This window comes from Pelmatolapia mariae, linkage group LG6 (genome assembly GCF_036321145.2).
Source record: "Pelmatolapia mariae isolate MD_Pm_ZW linkage group LG6, Pm_UMD_F_2, whole genome shotgun sequence".
In the NCBI taxonomy this organism is placed as follows: Eukaryota; Metazoa; Chordata; class Actinopteri; order Cichliformes; family Cichlidae; genus Pelmatolapia; species Pelmatolapia mariae.
Genome location: NC_086232.1, coordinates 14,016,090 through 14,035,985, shown reverse-complemented (window position 1 = coordinate 14,035,985; position 19,896 = coordinate 14,016,090). Strand labels below are relative to the sequence as shown.

Sequence of the window (19,896 nt, the reverse complement as noted above, 5' to 3'; positions counted from 1 at the left end):
CGTCCGCGTGATTCAAAGACATCTGTGAGAATGTAATTTGTTTTGACTCTCAGTCTCACCCATCCCTCCCCACTCTCCCCCCACCACAGTGATTGACTATTACGGATATAAGGCTTCAACATCACACAACATCGCACGTCCCTGAGGGAGGAATGAAAGCAAAAGCCAGCGTCTTCTCTCCCCCTCTCTACTCAGTCACGAGGGTAAGGGGTTTAAAAAGTGGGGGCGGGCTGTGGGGGGAAACAAGGAGTGGGCGATGGATGGAGCGAGGGGTAGAGGAGTTTGGGGGTTAAGCTGACGTCCAGACTTGGCATGATGGACGTTTCTATAAGAGATGTGGAAACACGGAGCGTGACGGACATTTCTATTATAGAAATTTTATGCTGCTTGCTACCCAGCAGTTGGGAGCGAGAGAGAGAGAGAGAGAGAGAGAGACTTCTATGCAGTAAGGCATGCCAGACAGGACAAAATGTGGAGAATAATGCTATTGATACAAGCTTGTACTTTTCTCATCCTGATCTAATATCTGTGTCGTATACGTCTCTGTCTTTTTCTCCATCACAGAGTGTCTTCCTGTCTGTCTTTTGCCGTCTTTGCAGTGAGAGGGTTATGCCAGAATAATAGGCAGTGCTGATATATATCTCCTCCACGGGCCCTGCGGTGCTACACTTGTCACTCCCCTGTAGAGAGATGTGGACATGTGAGATGCCGTGGATGATCCTCTGTGGCGAAACATTGTACGGTTACGTAATGCATTTGGTATTCAGAGAGGAGAACAAGAGGAAGGAGGAAAGATGGGAAGCAGAGGTGGAAAGAGTCACAGCTCTGTGTAACACGGCTCAGTAAATGAGGGCGAGGAGCTGACTGGAAACATGCCACGTTGTTCATTTTGACTTAGAATTAAATTTCCCATTTCTTACTCTTAGTATGGAGTGCTGAGTGTGCTACCTGAAAACAATCACATCTGGAGGTCTCTTTAAATATCAGTTGTAATCTTGTTTTTACTTGTATTCTTTTAGCATTTGAAGAACAACAACTACCAGAAGACAGAAAAAAACCCCTCATCATAAAAAATTAATTAACAGTTTTAAGCTACTCATCGAACATCTTTGAACATTCAGCCAGTGCAGATAAACGCAGAGAAACTTGAGCTTCCAGCTACAAGCAAGCTCGCTTGACTGATATCAATAAAGCAAGCTCATACTGGAATGCCTCCAAAAGAAACATAAAGTGCCACTCTGCTAACATTTAATATTGTGCAAATGTATTTAGCCACCCCTCATTTCTTTAGATTTTTCTGGGAAAATGGAAAATATGCGCAGTGATTTATTGAATGTGCAAACATACTTGGAAATACAGAACAGAAGGCAAAAACTGAGTACAATTCCAACAACTTTGAAAGTCAATATTTGGTATGACCACCTTTATTCTTCAACACAGTGCTACTGCTGCTGCTGCTGCTGCTGCTGCAAAAATACTATTTTATGCCTGTCAGACAGAGATATATTTTTATCTTAGTTCTTGTAGATTCAACTGAAGGAATGGAAACAAATTACTGTGAATGTTTTGAGACAGGCTGCTAGTAACAAAGTGCCTAAAGATGCCATTGATAATTGGATCTTTCTGTGGACACAACACTGATTCATCTGTTGAACCAGTGCCATCAATATAGTTACCTTTTGTCCCCAAAAGTTGATTCTGTCTCAGTCTCAGCTGACTGCAGGTTTCCCCAATCTTATGAACAGTACATTACATAATGACTGAAACTAGCACCACTGATTGAACAATGGGCTGTGAGGTCAGTTCATTGATCATTAATATGGAAATTCTCATGACCATTGATCAACAACCACTAATCAAGGCCCACTGATGAAAGACCATTGATCAATGACCATGACTCCACAGAGAGTTGGGGAATGGCTGCAATCACAGCACTGTAAGATGGCAAAAGATGTACCCTTAGGCCCCCTCCTCGATTGGGGAGACCTGCAGTCAGCTGAGACTGAAGAAGTTACTTGGATGAGTGACGAAACGTTTCTCCCACTGACAACGCTACGTCCAGATGAACAGAATCAACTTTTGGGGATTTACTTACCTGGATCAAGAAGTTACCTTTTGTATACACACAAAAAAGACTTTGAAAATGGTCAGGTACAAGAAGTGGACTGAAAAGGAGTGAAAAAGCAGTCAAAGAACAACTTAAGCAGGAGAACTATCGCTTAAGACCACTTTAGAAATGTTTGAGAAAATGTGAGTGTTTGGAAGCAAAATATAAAGAAATAACGGTCGGTTCAAGAGTTTTGCACAGTATTATATAGAATTTATTCAAACTTTTCCAAAGTTCTTCTTCTTTCTTAACTTTGTGCAATCTTTCAAAAATAAATGTAACTGTTCACATCTCAGTTCCATTTAGAAGTAAGGAGACGGGAATCACGTTTGTACGTCACTGCCAAACATTTTCAGTGGAGCACATTTTCACAAAGTGAATTCAAAGTTGAATCAAAAAACTGTTTATTTTGTCAATTTAAAGGTAATTTAAATGCAGGAAGTGTCACACAGGTCATGCCAAATGTTTGTCACTGCAGTCAGGAACAATCTCAACTCACATTTAAAACTCATTTCAGATAATGAAAGTTTGGAGTTGTCGTGTGTGCAGAGTAGGACGTAGCTCAGGAAAGAAGTGATGGTGAACTGCTCGGTGCTGCGTATTCACAGTGGCTGATGACACAGATCTGACCACAGATGTTCCTCAGTTGTAGCGTTCAAATCTGATTCCCATCTCACTGTCTCTCTGTAGATTTGTGAAAACGTAGCACAAAGCCTTTTTTTTCCTCAACAATGATAGATATATTTTAGAACTCGGTTTATATGGGCGTCCCTCATGAAGCAATTTCTCCACAGCAGTCAGCACAGTTAAGGTCATTTCTGGGTCCTGGCTAGTTCTAAGAAAAAGACCTTAACTGAAGGTGAGAGAAAAGAAAAGTCCTGGCTGAATGGATTCATGTTTTCTCGTCAGTGGTTCAAAAGGAATAAAGAGCTTGTCTTCATAACAGTCTTCCAAATATTGGATTTCTTTATGACGCCAGGGTCTTATTGTTTAAAGTCATGGGTATGAGTTTATTTTTTCTCAGACATGTTTTTGTTGACAGACTGAGATCTCTGAGTCACATACACGATTTTAATACTTTAGGATATATTTACTTCATTTTTGAGTAGATGAAGGGCACAGTTGCCATAAACATAGACCTTGAGGTGAGATTATTTTGTCAATTGTTTTGTTGCCAAGGTCAAGAATAGACTCTGAGCCACAGCCTCACTCCCTCCTACTGCTCATTTCGAAGCAGCTAATGAAGTGCTCTTAAATTATGCATTAAAAACTAAGTAAAGTAATTAATGATTTGCGTTAATTGCTTTGGTTCTAATTAAGAGAATTCTCTCAAAAAGTTATGTAATCTCGCACAGCCCTGCGCAACCGTGTAATGATAGCAGCTCATAAACTTCTGACCACTTGTTACGGACCATCTATCTATCCATGGTTTTATCATCTAGTAATCTCATAAGGCATCGTAGGAAGCACAGATAGTTTACTTCCAACTCTGACATGTCAGTGCCCCTGTGAAGAAAGGCAAGTCCACAAAAATAGCTTTTCTAGTGTGGTGCTAGAGAATGACTGCCACAGAGCTCTGACCTAAAACCAACAAATAAAAAACAAGAGAGTGAGCCAGCTTTTATCACCACAGACATTAAAAGAGAAAGCCGTGGCACTCTAGCAATCGGGAAAAGGTCTTTATTCAAGTATTCTCTAAAGCCAAATGGAGCCTGTCATTCCAAAGAATCAGCCAGCAGCTGGGATCTTGCTGCACTGGCACACATTCGTATTAAAATGTTCAATTTCAGCTATGTGGTGGGCACGTGTGCTTCAAATTGAATAGTATTTGGAATTTTTCAGATTCCCTAAACCTTGACTGAATTCCCAGATAAACAGTCTCAAAGCATGACACAACCACCGCCATGCTCGACAGTGGGCAATGGTGTTGTTTTGATGAATAGTATGTAGTGCTGTTTTTGTGTCAAACATACCATTTACATCAGAGCACAACACATTTTGGAAGACTTGGTGTATCTTGTTTCAAAATTTAGCCAGGCTTGAATTTTTCTTTCAAAAGATCCAACAATGAGACACCCCCCAGAAAAGGAATGGATTTACAGGTTAAGGCCACTGACATTTTTTCCCATAGAGGGGTGCAGAGGAGATTTAGGAGACAGGCAGTTACTCTAGGAGACTGTAGAATATCCTTAACCCATCAGCAGGACAGATATCTGCTCTTTTGTGCAAAGAGGAACAGGACGAGCGCTGCCTGAGCTACAAAATGACCTCCAGCAGGTCACTGGCATGAATGTCTCTGATCCAACAGTCAGAAACAGACTTCATGAGGGTGGCTGAGGGGCTGTGGGCCCCGTGCTCACTGCCCAACACCGTGGAGCCCGATTAGCATTTGCCATAGAATACCAGAACTGGCACCCTGTGCTTTTCACAGATAAGAGCAGCTTCACTGTGAGCACATGTGACAGACGTGAAATGGTCTGGAGAAGCAGTGGAGATTTCAGGCTTCTGAAGATCTTTTACAAACATTATAAGAACTCTATTTTTGCCTTACATACATTTCCACGTATGTTTGCACATTTCAATAAATCACTGAGTCTATTTTCTATTTTTCTAGCATCATACAAAGAAATAAGTGGAAGCTCAAGACTTGTGAAGTCCCCTTCCTGGTTTCACCTTGCTTTTCAAAGGAATTGTACAGATTACACATTAAATTGTGGTTGTATGTAGTATGTAGACTTTTTGAGTTTGTGACATATTCATGGTACCAAAGCTTCTAGATACCAATGAGACCTTGAACCCACATTAGATTCACAAACGCTATTTTTGGTAGAAAATATTCACCTGAAAATTACCACCATCACACGATATAGCTCTTCTCCAAAAGCCGATGCACATCCATATCCGCACGCAGAAACATACACAGATGCCTGCGTAACAAAACAAACACACATACAGGTGTGACAACTGCGAGCGTGTCTGTGTGTAGGGCGTCTGCCTCTCCAAACAGGCAGTAGGCCAGAGAGGGGTTTTAGCACACTTAATGGGATTTCACACTCTGAAGTACACACGTGTACACACTCTCGGACACACACTAATGTTGAAGATAAACATGTCTGAAAGCTATGTGTGATCCCAGACAAATAAACACACACACACCCACACATGCACACTCTCTGATATAAAAGGATTTGTCAGGCTCCCACATTGTACACATGCAAAATTAATGGACTCCAATATCCACACAGAAACACGACTGTTACTCAGTCATTTACAAAAGAGATGTGGCTTCACACACCTGACAGAGTGAAGACGCAGAAACACAGACGCTATACAAATCTTCCATTATGTGTCAGCCCAGGATTGTTGGGGCTTTACCGGTGCTGTGGTCATGGTGACCTCTTATTCTTCAGGGAGTGTTTAAGGAGTGCTCTACTGAAAATCTATATTTTCAATCATCTGGTACTTGGTGTCTCAAAACTTGCTGAATGCTGCACCGAAAAGTTTGTAACTTGCCTATTTGCAGAGAACGACAGGTGTGGTAGGGTTGCTTTGACCGCAGTTAGAGCAGAAATTGAATCATAAGTCATTATTTTTTGATCTGTGCATTTATGGTTTTTTCTGTCTTGTCACATGAGCGGTTGAGCATTCGGAAGAGAAACACAACTTTTTTTCCATCCCTCTTGATTGCTATTGGAATCCATGTAAGGATCGACTTAAACAGAGTAAAGGAACAGTTCAAACCAAAAGCAATTTATGCAAAAATTTGGCTCAGTTTTGGAGTTCTGGTTTCTCCTGCCATCCTAAACATGCTGGTTTATTTCTCAAGCATGTACTAATATGAGCGTAGCAGCTCTGGTTAAATTGTGACCGATAACAATGAATGTATTTCCATCCAGACTGTCAAAAATGTGCAAACATACACAGGCCGAGGTGTATTAATGTGTGCGCACAAAAACCCCCATAAAACATTGGTAAAATCATGTGTGAAATGCATTCATTAAACACACTAAAAACATCAACTGTGTGGAGTTATAAAGACCTGGAAAGCTTCACAAAGTAGCAAGCAACAAACTTTCCAGAGCCACTTATCAAGCCTGTGCGGTGAGAATTTAGCACTCCAATAAAATTGATTTTCTTCAGATTTATTTCTCTAAGAATACATCTGTTTGGGACTAATGCTCAAAAACAGGTGTGTTTGGGGATCAATTTAATATTTCTCAAGAAGACAGGCTCCAGACTTCTCTCAGAGTGGATGGCATTTTTTTATTTTTTTATTTTCCCCAAACAAGAAACTCTGCGGTAGTTATCTGTTGTCTTCAGAGCATGCAATAAAATATGGGACCTCTACGCTGAGGGAGTGAGTGAGAGCGAGAGAGAAATTTCTTAGTAATAGAGCTTATGTGCTCTGGTAGGTAGACCGTGTTATGGCCTGTCTGAAAACTTTTGCAAAGTTTGGCATTAGAACTTCACCAGACAAATGACCCAGGCCACATACCATAAGTCAGGGAGGAAAGCATCTCTCTCTCTCTTCCTCTTTTTCTCCCTCGCTTTCTAGTTCTATCTGTCTCTCTCACTTAGGTGCACACACACACACACACACACACACACACACACACACACACACACACACACACACACACACGCACACAGCTAGCGGCAGCTGAAGCAGCATCACTCAGACACCTCAAGCTGTTAATTTCCTTCCTGTCTTGATACATGCAGCCAAGTGGAAAATATTATAGAAGCAACAGCAGTGTGTCCGCTGAGCGCTCTCACAAGCACCCCAATCTCTTTTCACCTTCTGACAAACACGTGGTTAAAAGTATCCGTGCGACTGTGCCAGGAGTGCCTGTTGGTGTCACCGAATGCCTGCTGGCTGCTGTTTGCTTTGTGTGTGTTACTGTGTGGCACACACTGGTGAGCTGGGAGGTCGGACGTAATGGAAATGCGGCTCACCTGCTTTTCTGGTTGCTGACGTGCCGACTGATGGAGAGGCGACCTCTGCTGTGATGGTGGGGACAGAAATTGAGATAAATGATGGAAATAATGGCACACCATGGTACAAACTTTGTTTTTCTCTTTCAGCTATGCATAACTGACATTCAGTTTTGATACTGTGCAGAAGGCTTCAGGTCCGGCTTCCAGGGAGCCAGACATTCTTGTAATTTTATAGAAAGTGGTCTTGAGCAGTAGTTCTCCAGGCTTCCTGGAGGTCTTTCAAAGTTTTTCTTTGGACATGGGACTGATTTTCACTCATTTTCACTTCAGTCGTTGTACCTGACCATTAACACTGACCTGTGAATTATTGAAACATAAAATGCACCTAACTCAAAGTATGAACCAGTGTTGTGTCTACACATGATAGATGACTTAGCAAAATTGTATTAAATTGTATCTTTAGGCTCTTTTTTGAATTAGTCAGTTGTAAATGCACATAATTTGTTGCCACTTCTTTTGTTGCATCTATGAAAAATCACCAACAAGGTCATGTCCACAGTGCTATTAATTGAAAACTATATCTTAGCATGGTGTGCAGTGTGCACTTATAAATTTTGAGGAAACTGGAAAAGAAGCCACAGAAACTGGTGTTGGGGATCTTGTTGAAAAGTACCATCAGAGTCTGGTCCACCATCTAATACAACCTGGAAAACATCTGATTTGGAACAGCTTCATTTATCAGCATGACAGTGATCCCCAAAAAACTGCTAGTGTTGTAAAAGCATACATTAGCTGTGGATTACCCTTTTCTGAGCCTGCACCTCAATGTTATTAAAGCAGTGTGGGATCATTTTTGACTGATTTTGGGTCCAGTTTGTATGCCATTTGGCATACCTCAGCCTTTTCTCCCTGTTTTCCTTCCTTAAGACTGACTTGACAACCACCCTTTTACTGAGACTATTTCTGATGGGGCTTTAGTGAACACAGTGGTCAAACTGAACAGCCAGATCCATCTCCCAGGTCATGTATCACATCTTTGCTGAAGGAAATCTGCTTGAAATGGTCAGATACAAGGACTAAACTAAAAATGTGTGGAAAAAGTAGCTAAAGCCCAAAAGAAAATGACCTTCAGAAGACCTGGAGAACTATTGCTCAAGACCACATAAAAAATTACAAGAAAGTCTGGCTTCTTGGAAGCAAAATATAAAGAAATGACAGATCTAACCGCTCTCATTTAGTCGTTATTCCTCTTGCTTATATTGGCCGTTGTTGCTGCTGCTACACTTTCTTTGCCACTTTTTCCTACACTCTCAAAATAACCTTGTTCAAAATCTCTCTTGCCCAATGACCACTCCGCCAGTTTAAGCCAACCTGCCCCTTTTCCCTGTTCTTTAAATCCACTGCGATCTGTCACTCTGCATTTCAGGCTCTGTATTGGTACATTTGGACTGTTCAGGCTGTCTGGATGTGTGTCATCCACCATCCTAGCCTTCCAAACGAGCCCTCCTTATTAAAATGGTATATTGTCAATATTTTACAAAAGGCTCGATGACAAAATGAGACTATAATATTGCGTAAGTGAACATAATTTTAAGCAAAGCTTCACCTGCTCTCAGCACAAAAAGTCTTGTTTCACCGGAACTCTAAATTTCATGCAAATATAATTTTACTTTCTTGATATAAAGAGCCACAGTTCCTCCTTCATTTTATCAACAATAAATGCCTTTATGGAGTCATTTGTAAATGCTGGCTAATCACCCTTAGTTTGTGTATGTGGGGATATACCCACATACATAATGCTAAGTGCCCAGAGTGAGGGACAAAAACAATATCCATGTGCAAAGTATTTGAAAATGAAAGTGCATGACCCAAATTGGGATCGATGGTCTGTTGCCCTGCTACAATTTGTCTGGCTTATTTCCAAACACTGTTGTTATTTGCTCAGACTTGGCAGTAGTTCGTAATTCTTCAAAAAAAGGGAAAGTCAGCAAATGCAGACGCCGTGAACAAAGTGGATTATGTATTATGATTAAAGTCTCTGGGTCCACCTGTCATAGGATATTGTTGTGGGCCAAATGCTGATAAAATTAATTATAGATTTAAAGTAGTGCATTTCTGCAGAAAAAAAAAACAGGAAGAGCTGCTAGCTTCTGAAAGAAGGTGCTTTTCTTTCTTTTCTTGGATGATATCTGTTCAGCGAGAGGCATTCAGGATCTCAAGACTCTTCTTTGGTACTGAAAACATGAAAACAACATGAGTTATCAAGATGACAGTGCACTTGGGTTGATTTGATAAGTAGCTATTGGCTCACCAAGACACACTAAGTGGATAACAGGCAAAGGTGAAAACTCTCTCTGCTTTAAAGAAGAAGAAAAAAGCGGTGTGCTGCAATAATTCACCTGGTGCAGATGATAGGATTTAACAGCAGAAGTGCTGGGGGCAACTTTGCTGATTTTATTTATCCGTCCTAAACTCAGTAAGACTTTCTCTGTTTTGTGACTGTAAGATTGCAGTCCAGGTCCTGCAATTTGGCTTCAATATTGGATCTTAACAATTTCGTCCCACCTTTTTTTGTCATAATACACCTCCATCAACTTTGCCCCGGAGCTCGGACACAGCCGCTGCAGCTGCCGTCTCTGCCTCGCTGCCATTAACTCATCTGTAATCTTTAGTGCTTGGTCCAAAGTTGCAGTAAACAGTTTTGCTTGCTTGCAACTTGGAGTTTTATTATCCAGTAATCATGTAACATATTGCCAGTAAACTGCACACAGCTGGACAATACAAATACAGTTGGTAAATTCTCTGCCGAGCTTTTACTCGACAGAGTTTGCACTTTCTTTTTCCCCTTTTCTATCTAAAATAGCTGTTTTGTTTGAACCCCTGGTACATTAATAAGATCTTCAGGTTACCATGTAATAAAGAAGGTCACAATTACTGAACATAGTGAACCTTCAGTTGTTATTTAACAATCTCAGCTGGATCGATTGCTCAAATACTTAGCTGTTGCACTTTAAACAGGATACAAAGTGACAACAGCACTGATATGTGTATCACGTTTCCCGCTGATACAGACACAGATCAAATCATCTGTGTCGCATCTGGTTTGCCCGTTTTTTTTTTTGTTGTTGTTGTTGTTTCCTCTAATGTTGCTCTACTTTGTCATCCTGGCTGATAAAATGTTTGTAGTTTTACATAAAAAGCCCGCGCTGGGCTTCTTTGACAGTGCAATCAAACATTTTTAAACTCTCAGATCAAGAAAATTCCAGCAGCATCCTTCATCAGCTCTGCTGGGTGCTTTAAATTCAGTCTTGTCTCAAGTATGAAGCGGTTCGTCTTTCTTAAAATTCAAATAGTGCATCGCTGCCCGTTCTGGACTAAACTGCTGCTGAAATTTCCAAAGCAAATCTGCAGGACAGTCTCAATGGCACAACAGCACAATGGATCAAATACTCTGTCTCTGTGTGTAAGCATAAACATGTGGTTAAACAGAGCTTAATTTGAACAATCTGAACTCATTCGAGAAAGTTAAATCACCTGGAAACATCTCATGTTTCCTATAAGTTTACAATTCGAAAAAAAAAATACTCTTACTTACTCTTGATTGATAACTTAATTGATGTGATCAGACTAACTGACATATCTTCCTAGTAACCATCCTCAGATTCTGAAGATGTTTCTAGAAGGTATTTTGATGTAAACACTGCAGACCTGCCACTGAGGTACAGCCTGTTCATGCTGAATGGTATTTGTGATTGTTTTGAACGAATTAGGTTTATCCTGGCACATTTTCAAAGTCTGAGCCCTGTCCCTGCTTTTTCTTTTTACCGTTGTGTCTTCTAGTGTGTGCCACTGTATATCTCTCTCTGTCCATGTGTGCTTTCCTTGTCACTTTTTGCAAGGATAGTTTAATGAAAAACCAACCTGGGATTTGTTGCATATTTCTGCTAACACACAAACAGACAGGGAAACAGAGAGAAAATATCCCATTTATAGTCTTCTAGTTCCTGTCCCCCACAGCTTGATGCCTCCACTGCCGTGTTTGACTGTAGGGGTGGTATTAATGAGGTGATGCTCAGCGCCTAGTTTCCTCCAAACATGCCGCTGGAAATTGCGGCCAAATGGTTGAATCATCATTTCATCAGACCAATGGATTTCCCCTTCTAGTGGTCGTTCAGGTGGCCTCTGGCAAAACTCCCAGCATGTTGTGATGTGCCTGTTAGTGAGGAATAAGGTCCATCTGGCCACTCCACCATTAAAGTATAATTGGTGCTGCACTGAAGGCTGTCCTTGTAGAAGGTTCTCCTATAGCCAACAAGGAACTACAGTATGGCTCTCATCCATCCCTTATTACTCATTTTGACTGGGTTTTCAGTTTGACTGTTGGTTGCTTCACACTTCTTCTGTTCAAAGTAACTTTGTTTGAAATTCCTTTCAATGCTTAAAAAATGTTTTTGTATCGATCCCCAGATCTGTGCCTTGACACAGTCCTGTCTTGCAGGTCTATGGACTGTTGACTTGACTTAACAGCTCTCATGATAATGTCCAATATTTTATCCACCCAGAGTTTTTAGGTTTTTTTCTCCTGTACATCACCACAGTGGATTTTAAGTCAAACAGTCGCAATGTGGCAGACTTTCAACTTTAATTCAAAGGGTTTAATCAAAGTACTGTATGACCTGGTAGTCACGAAACTGTTCATCAAACAATTGTCCTGTTGTTCGATCCTCTGAAAATGAGGGACTGGGTATAAAACTGGCTGTAATTCCAAAACTTTTTTTTTTTTTTTTTAAATTTTAAAGCATAAAGCATTATTTTTGAACTAAAGCTAAAAGTCTGAATTTCAACCACATCTTGATTGTTTAACTTAAAATCCACTGTGGTGATACACAGAGACAAAAACTACAAAAACTATGTCATTTTCCAAAAATACTCCCAAGAACCCAGCTATAGTATTTGAGGTTACATAACTGTAGCATTAAATACACCATATCTGTTCTTTAATATATGTGTGAAATACTTCCTGTGGCCACTGGAAGGTGCTGTCACAATAAAAGGGGTCGAATTAACACAGAATTCATTGTTATCAATTTCAGTATTTCATTCCATACATAGAGTGAATTATTGTTGGGTGTGCAACCAACACAGAGTAATTGTGAACAGTTCATCAGCTTGATGGTGATGACGCTACAGGGAGGTAAAAATACTGATTTGTTGAAAAGTTGGCTTGAATTGAAAAAGGAGTGACAGCACGCTTTACCACAAACATGAAAAGGTATAAAACATTCATCAAAGCACATCAATTCATTTCAATTCAATTTTATTTATATAGCGCCAAATCACAACAACAGTCGCCTCAAGGTGCTTTATATTGCAAGGTAGACCCTACAATAATACATACAGAGAAAAACCCAACAATCACATGACGCCCTATGAGCAAGCACTTTGGCGACAGTGGGAAGGAAAAACTCCCTTTTAACAGGAAGAAACCTCCAGCAGAACCAGGCTCGGGGAGGGGCGGGGCCATCTGCCGCAACCAGTTGGGGTGAGAGAAGGAAGGATAAAAGCCAATGGCTGCAGTTAACATTTTTAATGGGTTCTTACACTCACTTCATAATGAAGAAGTGTTACGTATGTTCTCCGTGAGTAGCTACGCTAAAGGAACAAAAGTAGTGCGACCACAAACAAAAGTTGCCAATGTCCCCTGGTGACAACACACAGCAACAACACGTAGACGATAATCTGCAAAGCTCCACGTAGGAGCGCTGCCATAACCGCGCCAGTCACTTAAGCTGCTTGAACAAACATCTTACTGGGGCTGGGAGGGGTCCGTCTATTTATGTTTTTTGAGAAATCTATACACGCCTCAGTTTCTGGCACGAAAAACATTGAGGATAAAAACTGGAATTTCTTATTTCATCTATTTCATGAATTTGTTGATGCTCTCACTAAGTGCGTGTGAGAATCGGCGAGTGCCTGCTTTGTAAATGTGTGTCTGGATAATGGAGAGACCAGTGATTGATGGAAAGGTTAATCATTCTAGACAGATGGTATGTGCTGCTAAATCAGCATGAGGTGAAGTCAGTGAGTGTGTATGTGTGTGCGTGTATATCAAGGCGTTCATGTCCGCTTAAGCTGTAATGAGCGGGTTTTCTCTGTGAGGGAAGAAGGACCGGGCCATTCAGGCATCATGGGAACCAGCAGCCTCATTATTTTCAGAGAACATAGACAAGGAGAAAACAGCGTATTCATTTCCTAGCTTGTGTGTGGGGAAGGTGTTTGGCGACTGAAAACATAAAGCAAGCCGAGTTCAACAGCTCATTGCACCAGAGCTTCATAGAAATCCACAGTAACGCTGCCAAGGTCACTTCATAGAAACTGTGAATCCAGACGTGTGATTGGAATGACCTGATATGAAGAGGTCGAGTGCATCTGTGCGTGTGTGTGTGTGTGTGTGTGTAATGAATCCGATGAGGCTCATGCAACCTTTTTGTCTAGACCTCATAAAAATCTGTTGACCCAAGCTGACTTTCACGCTAACACATGCACACTTTCACTGCACACCTTGCTGATCAGCTTAGACATGCTCAATGCAGCTGCAACATTTCCATGCCTTTCATACATAAAACATGGCTTCTGTGTAAACAGAATACCTTCACATGAGTAAACTAAAGCACAGCCTCCCCCGACGTGAGTGCACACACGAACGCATTCACACACGCGCTTGAAAGGATGGAGGAGGCAGCGGCAGGCCATAGCTAGGAGCTAGGGCAATGTGATAAATGTGTTTGTACGTCTCATATAGGCTCAAGAATGTGGACACACACAGTGGAGACGAGGAAGGAGAGGGAAGGAGGAGGAGGAGGAGGAGGAGTGAGTGGGTGGCCGAAGGAGGTTGTGAATGAGGAGAGAAAAGCAAAAGATTTTTGTCATCTCAGTCACAACTTGAGGGTGATATTTTATTAATTAAAATGGTGGTGCCGTTTATCGCTCATTAATAATGTTGCTAATATCAATATTACTACTGCCAATAATATATTAAAGAATGATTTATTAACACCATAACAAGACAGCAATCAAATTACTCAGTGACAGTAGACTGTTGAGGTCAGGCAGTAATAACACCCGGATAATTGCAATATGGTCTTCTTGAGCTATTCAGTGACAGAATGGAAAGTTTGACGATCGATATTTCAAACAAAACAAACAAAACAACTGAGACGTCATTCTCTGCTGCCGCTCTTTAAATGCTCTGTGGAGAATCGCATGCTCTACGCGGTTTGACAGACATCTCCGAGGTGCCGCATCAGAGCTTCATTTCCATGGCTCCACTCAGGCACAAATAATCAGTTTGACCAGTGTCATATTTCAACACTGCTTCCTTCTTTGTTATGCCAACCTCCTCACATTCTCTGTATTATGCTACTGCCGTTGAATACTTGGCAGAGGTGCTCATATTAAAAGGTCCATTCAGCACCAATCAGATGCATTGAAATGCCTGCTGCTCTTTTTATATCTCTGTTGAACATGAAGTACAGCCGTAAAATTAGAGGCTACCGAGTGCGCAAACTACCAAAAAGAGACGGAGAATGTTTCAGACAAATGATCAGACAGGAAAGGAAAAAAAAACAAGAAAAGAAAAAGATGCTGTTTATAAAACTCGCTTGGATCATATTCTCCTCTTTTATCGTTTGTTGTTGGTTTTATTTTGCTCATACTTCAACAAAAAGCATTTATTCATTGTAAAAACAAAAAAACAAAAGAAAAAAGGTTGGTATGAATCCCAGATGGAGGTCAAAGTTCACATCATATTTTTTATAGAGTAATAACTTCATGAAAATGTGGCTGTAACCTTTGCGGTGTAACATTTTCCACAAAACATAAAACACCTAGCAAATTTTTCAAAGCTGAGTGTAACCAATTCATCTAACTACACTCACATACACTGATGGCAAACCAGGCTAGTGGATACAGCTGGGCAACAAGAAACAAGTGACGACAATCAAGACAGGAATGAACTGAGCTGAAAAATAAAGTGGAGAACACAAGATGAAGATGAAGACTGAATTTTTTTCTTTTTTTATTGGAGTGCATCATGTTATAACAAGGTGATGCTCACCTTCAACGTGTAGCTATTTCAGCACAGAACTGAGCTGTAAGTCACACACAATGATGGAAAGCATACAATAAATCCAAGTACAAATCTGAGGCACAACCAAGCAAATCATGGTCTGAATGCTTTCCCAAGAGGAGCATTGTAGACTTTCTATAGGCTTCCTCTTATTACTCTTTTTGTCGTATTTATTTATTTATTTTACAATATTATTCACATTATTATCTGTGTGTGTATTGTGTTGGAGTGGGCAGGGGGTGAAGGCCAGGTTGGTGAAAGGAGAAGAAGAACGAGGAACAGAAAAAGAAAAAGGGGGTTGAGGGTGAAGCCAACAGACATAAACACAGTGTTTGTCATGAACATCATGTCATGTCATTACATGCTAACAGGGGGCAGGAAGGACAAAAACATGGCATGATACACTAATAATGCTAAAAAATGTATTTTTATTGATTTATTTAGGCAGCAGTAAATTAAACTAGTCCTATGATGATCATTTCCGTATCATGTTTCCCACTAAAAGTATCTTTGCATGATTCACGATTCAAAATAATTGCATCTTGGTCCAGCTGCCCACTTCAGCCTCTGTCTGGAACAAGCTGTTTCAGCTCCTTTGATCTTAAGTTTCTTTCTTCTGACTGGCTGCCCTTCAACAAACAAAAGGTTTGGTGGGGCAGCAGGTGGGTGGTGCTGCTTTGCACACACAGACCACACTGAGCATATCCTCTCAGTGACGTTATACAAAGAAAAGAAAAAAGTGTCCCACACTGTTAGGAGCAGTGAAATTTTGTTTTATGGTGATTACCTGCACATATGCTAACCTCCTTAGTTAAAATGTTGCACACGTGACTTCAGACACCTATCAGCAGACCCTCAAGAATATTTTCCGAGGCTTATCACATGTAGCACACAGGAGGAGAAAGTCAGCTTCATGCACATTTTTAGTGGAAATACTAATTTAGTCAAGACCGCTGTCCGGTTAGAGCCACATGATGACCACTCACTCACTGTAAATACACAGAAACAGTACCAGCGCTGCTCTCACATCAGAACAGCTGGCCATAAGTAGGTGAGATAATATTTGCTTGTCGCATGCAGTTCCATCAGGTAATGTCTAGAAAGGTTCAGGGTAATATATATACACCATGTGTGAAAACTTGAGATTGCACTGAAAGAACATTTTTCTGAGCCAAGAAAGAAATATTGTAGTTATTGTTGCTTTAGGCTGAGATTTTTCCCACCAGTTATCTAATGTATATAAAACTGAGCATATGGTTTTTGCTCTGGCAGGCCTCAAGTTCAAGCTCAGCTGCAAATCCGTGAATATCAGCTGATGTCGGTGCCAGCCAGCATTATCTGATGGTTCACCTGTGTTAGAGTGAATTGTTAATGTTTGTCATTTCTATGCTTGCCAACTCTGATGAAAGGGATTCCACTGTCCTTCCCCCCAGATTCTCGAGGTTCTGGTTGGGGCTGTAATGTTTTATTGCAGATACATCCTATCTGGAAGATCTGCTTCTTTTGATGTAAGCTTCCTCTCAATAAAAGGCAGCAGGAGGAGGCCATCGTTGGGGTCATTCGTTATGAGCTAAGATACCAACGAGGCCTCCCTTGCGCAAGTAAATGATCGAACACTGTTGCCTTGTTTTTCTTTCACGGGAATAAGTCCTGGATACAGTGGGGTCTGAGTTTAGACCCAACAACCTGATGCTCTTCTAAGCATCCAACTGGCAAACATCTTATGAGGCATCCTATTCAAAATGGTTCAACCTGCCTCCCAGCTCCTCCTTTTCATGTTATTTCTCCATTTATCAGTCATGTCTGTTATTATTGATGCCATCTCTATTCTGTGAGGGAATCTTGTTGCTTTGATTTGACTTTCCACATTTCCACATCGCTTGTAATATCTTTTCTATACTGTAGCTAGTATTGTTTTAACTTTGGAATATTCAATTTTAATTTAACATGACACTCGAGTGCCTTAGCTTTACTTACCTTCACTTATTTTTTTCTATAGAGCTTCTATCTTTAATATTAATACTTTAAGCGAGCATCAGTAGTCTGACTCTGATATGTGCATTGAAGGGCAGGGAGGTCCGGATGCAGATGGATTAACAGTTTAGGTTTGACTGAAATGGTCCTGACGCGAACGCTTTTAGAATAAAAAGAATTTGCCCAAATCACTGAAACACTCGACTGGATGAAGAGCAAAGTTTCACTACATCAATATTCATGTGGAGAAACATCACTGGGCACTTTTACAAATCTATTCCAAATGAAGTACCATGCATTTGTGCCTGCTATCACAGGATCTACCTCTCAAACATCATTTGATGCTTGAAATGAGCTCTTTCTTTCCAGCCTCCTCACCTGCCTTCCTCATCACAGGAACAGGAATCTGCGCGGTATATTTTTGGTTCCCTCTTCCGCAGACAGGTATTGTTTCGGATTCGTGATAAACGTAGAGTCGGGCTCTAAAACGATGATGAGGGATTATTCTATTACTCATTTTTCCTCACTGAAATAATGTACACGGGAATATTTAATATGGCTTTGGCTGCTGGGTGGAAAGCATCTGACTAGACTGCAGATTTACAGCGAGGTTCTGACCATTTTGCATAATCCCAGGAGACATCTGTCTGTGTGAGTCCCACCTAGTACATTTCACATTTGAAGAATTTAAATGAGGCGCTTAAGGAGCTGACACACAAACAGACTTTTCTAAACACATACAGGCAAAGATGCTAATTTCCAACAGATAATCGGCTGTTCGCGGATAATCTCTGTTGCCCTAAAGCATGTACGCACTTTAAACCAGATTTTAATTCAAAAATAAACCATAACTGTTTAAGGTGTGTGTCTTTCTGCGCGTGTGAGTGCGCAGAGTAAATCCCGAGCCAAAATCTTTCCAGCTGCACTGCTGTTTATCTGTGTATCACTCACTTTATGGTATTTGTTCGCTGGTTTTTCCTTGTTTGCAGAACTCAGTGGATAAGAAGCACTTCTGTCTCAAGTTATGCCAGCCCTCCAAACACACGCACGCACACACACGTTCACAAGTCAGTTGTTACACTCTGTCCCTCTTCCTTGTCCTTGTAGTTCTTATAAATACAAATTACACGTCCTCATCCTCTTTGATTCCTTTTGTTAAGGTTTTGTGTTCCTCGCGTGTCCCGCCGCTAGACGATAGTCTGTCACATCTCGGAGGTGTCTGTGCACATGCGGCGTAGATGTGTGGGCCCGTATTAAAGCGGGAAGAAGTTATGTGGCTGATTCTGATCTTCTTTCAAGTGTCAGCCGGCTCTGCATCAACTTCCCTCCGCCTGTCTTTTACTATGTATGCCTCTCTTTCTACACCTGTCACCGCCATGCAACAGAGACAAATGAGCCTCACGGATGGTGACAGGATCTTTTCAAAACATTTTCCATCACCCTCATGTGTTTCTGTTTTTACTTAACTTTCTGAAATAAACACGTTTACTATCAGATATTAGTACAATCAGTATATAAACAACACTACCAACGAGATAATTGGCAGTGCCCATTGCACCGTTTCTTTACTCTCTCTCTCTCTGTCCCTCTGGACCAGATTTCATGAGATTTCTGTAGCATTGCACAAAAAGCTGCTGTTCTTTGGCTTCACAGAATAATCTTTCTCTCAGCACATATTGGACGGCTGAATTTGTTCAAAGCAGCTGATTTTGGGAGCTCACGCACAGAAGAACGTAGGCTGTGGAATCGATTATAGGGCTAGTTATTAAAACAGTTAAATAACTGACCTTTAGTGAACTCATCAAGTCTCCGCTGGGGTTCGAATCAGGAGAAAATGCTAGAGATGGAACTTTTAATGAATTAATTCAGGTGTGTGACCAGACTGGATAATTAGGAAAGCAAACAGGAGATTAGGCGAGTAATCCAGATGGTATTGAAGCAATAGATCAACAAGAGAGAAACTAAATATCATTATTCTCTCACAAAAAAGGATCTAAATTCAATTGTCTAATTCAAGCCTGTATGCACTGTTGCATCAAGCATATGCAAACAGCGGCCGCATCACGTTGCTGCAGTTAAAATGCTTCTACGTGTTATTTTGTTCATCCTTGTCATCATATCTGGTCTTTCCCTGTGTTTGGAGATTTTTGTATTTTGGTTTATTGGGGTTTTTTGTATTTTCTTAGTGTTTATGTGTTCTTTGTTTGTGACCATAGGCTCAGGTACGATTCCTGTTTTGACTTTATTTTTCTTCCTTGTACTTTGTGTTTATTCTTGCTACTTATATCCTTAAATACTTGGTTTCCTTTACTTAGTTCAGTTGCTAGTCTCATCTTTCTTTCTCATTTTTCTGTGTTCTCTACTTCATTAGTTCATTCCTGTGTCAGCGTTCCTTGGATGAGTTAGAGTTGTTCATTTCCTGTCTAGATTATCACTAGTTTTTTCTTGTTACAAAGCTGTATGGATTGCCATCAGTGTGTGTGTGTGTGTGTGTGCGCATATGTCCACATGTTCACAAGTATTTTCTTTTGCCTGTTTTTTCTATACGTATTTACCTTAGGTATTTTTTTAAGTTTCTGTAAAATGATTTTCAGAAGCTCCGTTTCTGTGTCTGGATGAAGAGAAACTGAGATTTTGTCCTGCAGTATCAAAGGTGTTTGCATCTTTCGTTGATGTCGATTTATTGCTTGTAATCTTCTGATTGGCCAACATTTCTTTATGACTAGATTTATACCAGCAGCTGTTGATT

At 40.7% G+C, this 19,896-nt stretch overlaps 1 protein-coding gene across 2 annotated transcripts in view; it reads right to left on the bottom strand.

Annotated features, from left to right (window-relative positions):
- Positions 1 to 19,896, bottom strand: part of LOC134628999 (protein ELFN1-like) — a 125,742-nt gene that overhangs the window by 19,379 nt on the left and 86,467 nt on the right. The window contains exon 3 of one of the 2 annotated variants that reach the window (XM_063475873.1): positions 7,064 to 7,111. The exons of the other annotated variant lie outside the window; for it this stretch is intronic. The gene's annotated coding sequence lies outside the window, so the exon portion shown is untranslated. The remainder of the gene's footprint in view (positions 1 to 7,063; positions 7,112 to 19,896) is intronic. 2 annotated transcript variants of the gene reach the window in all.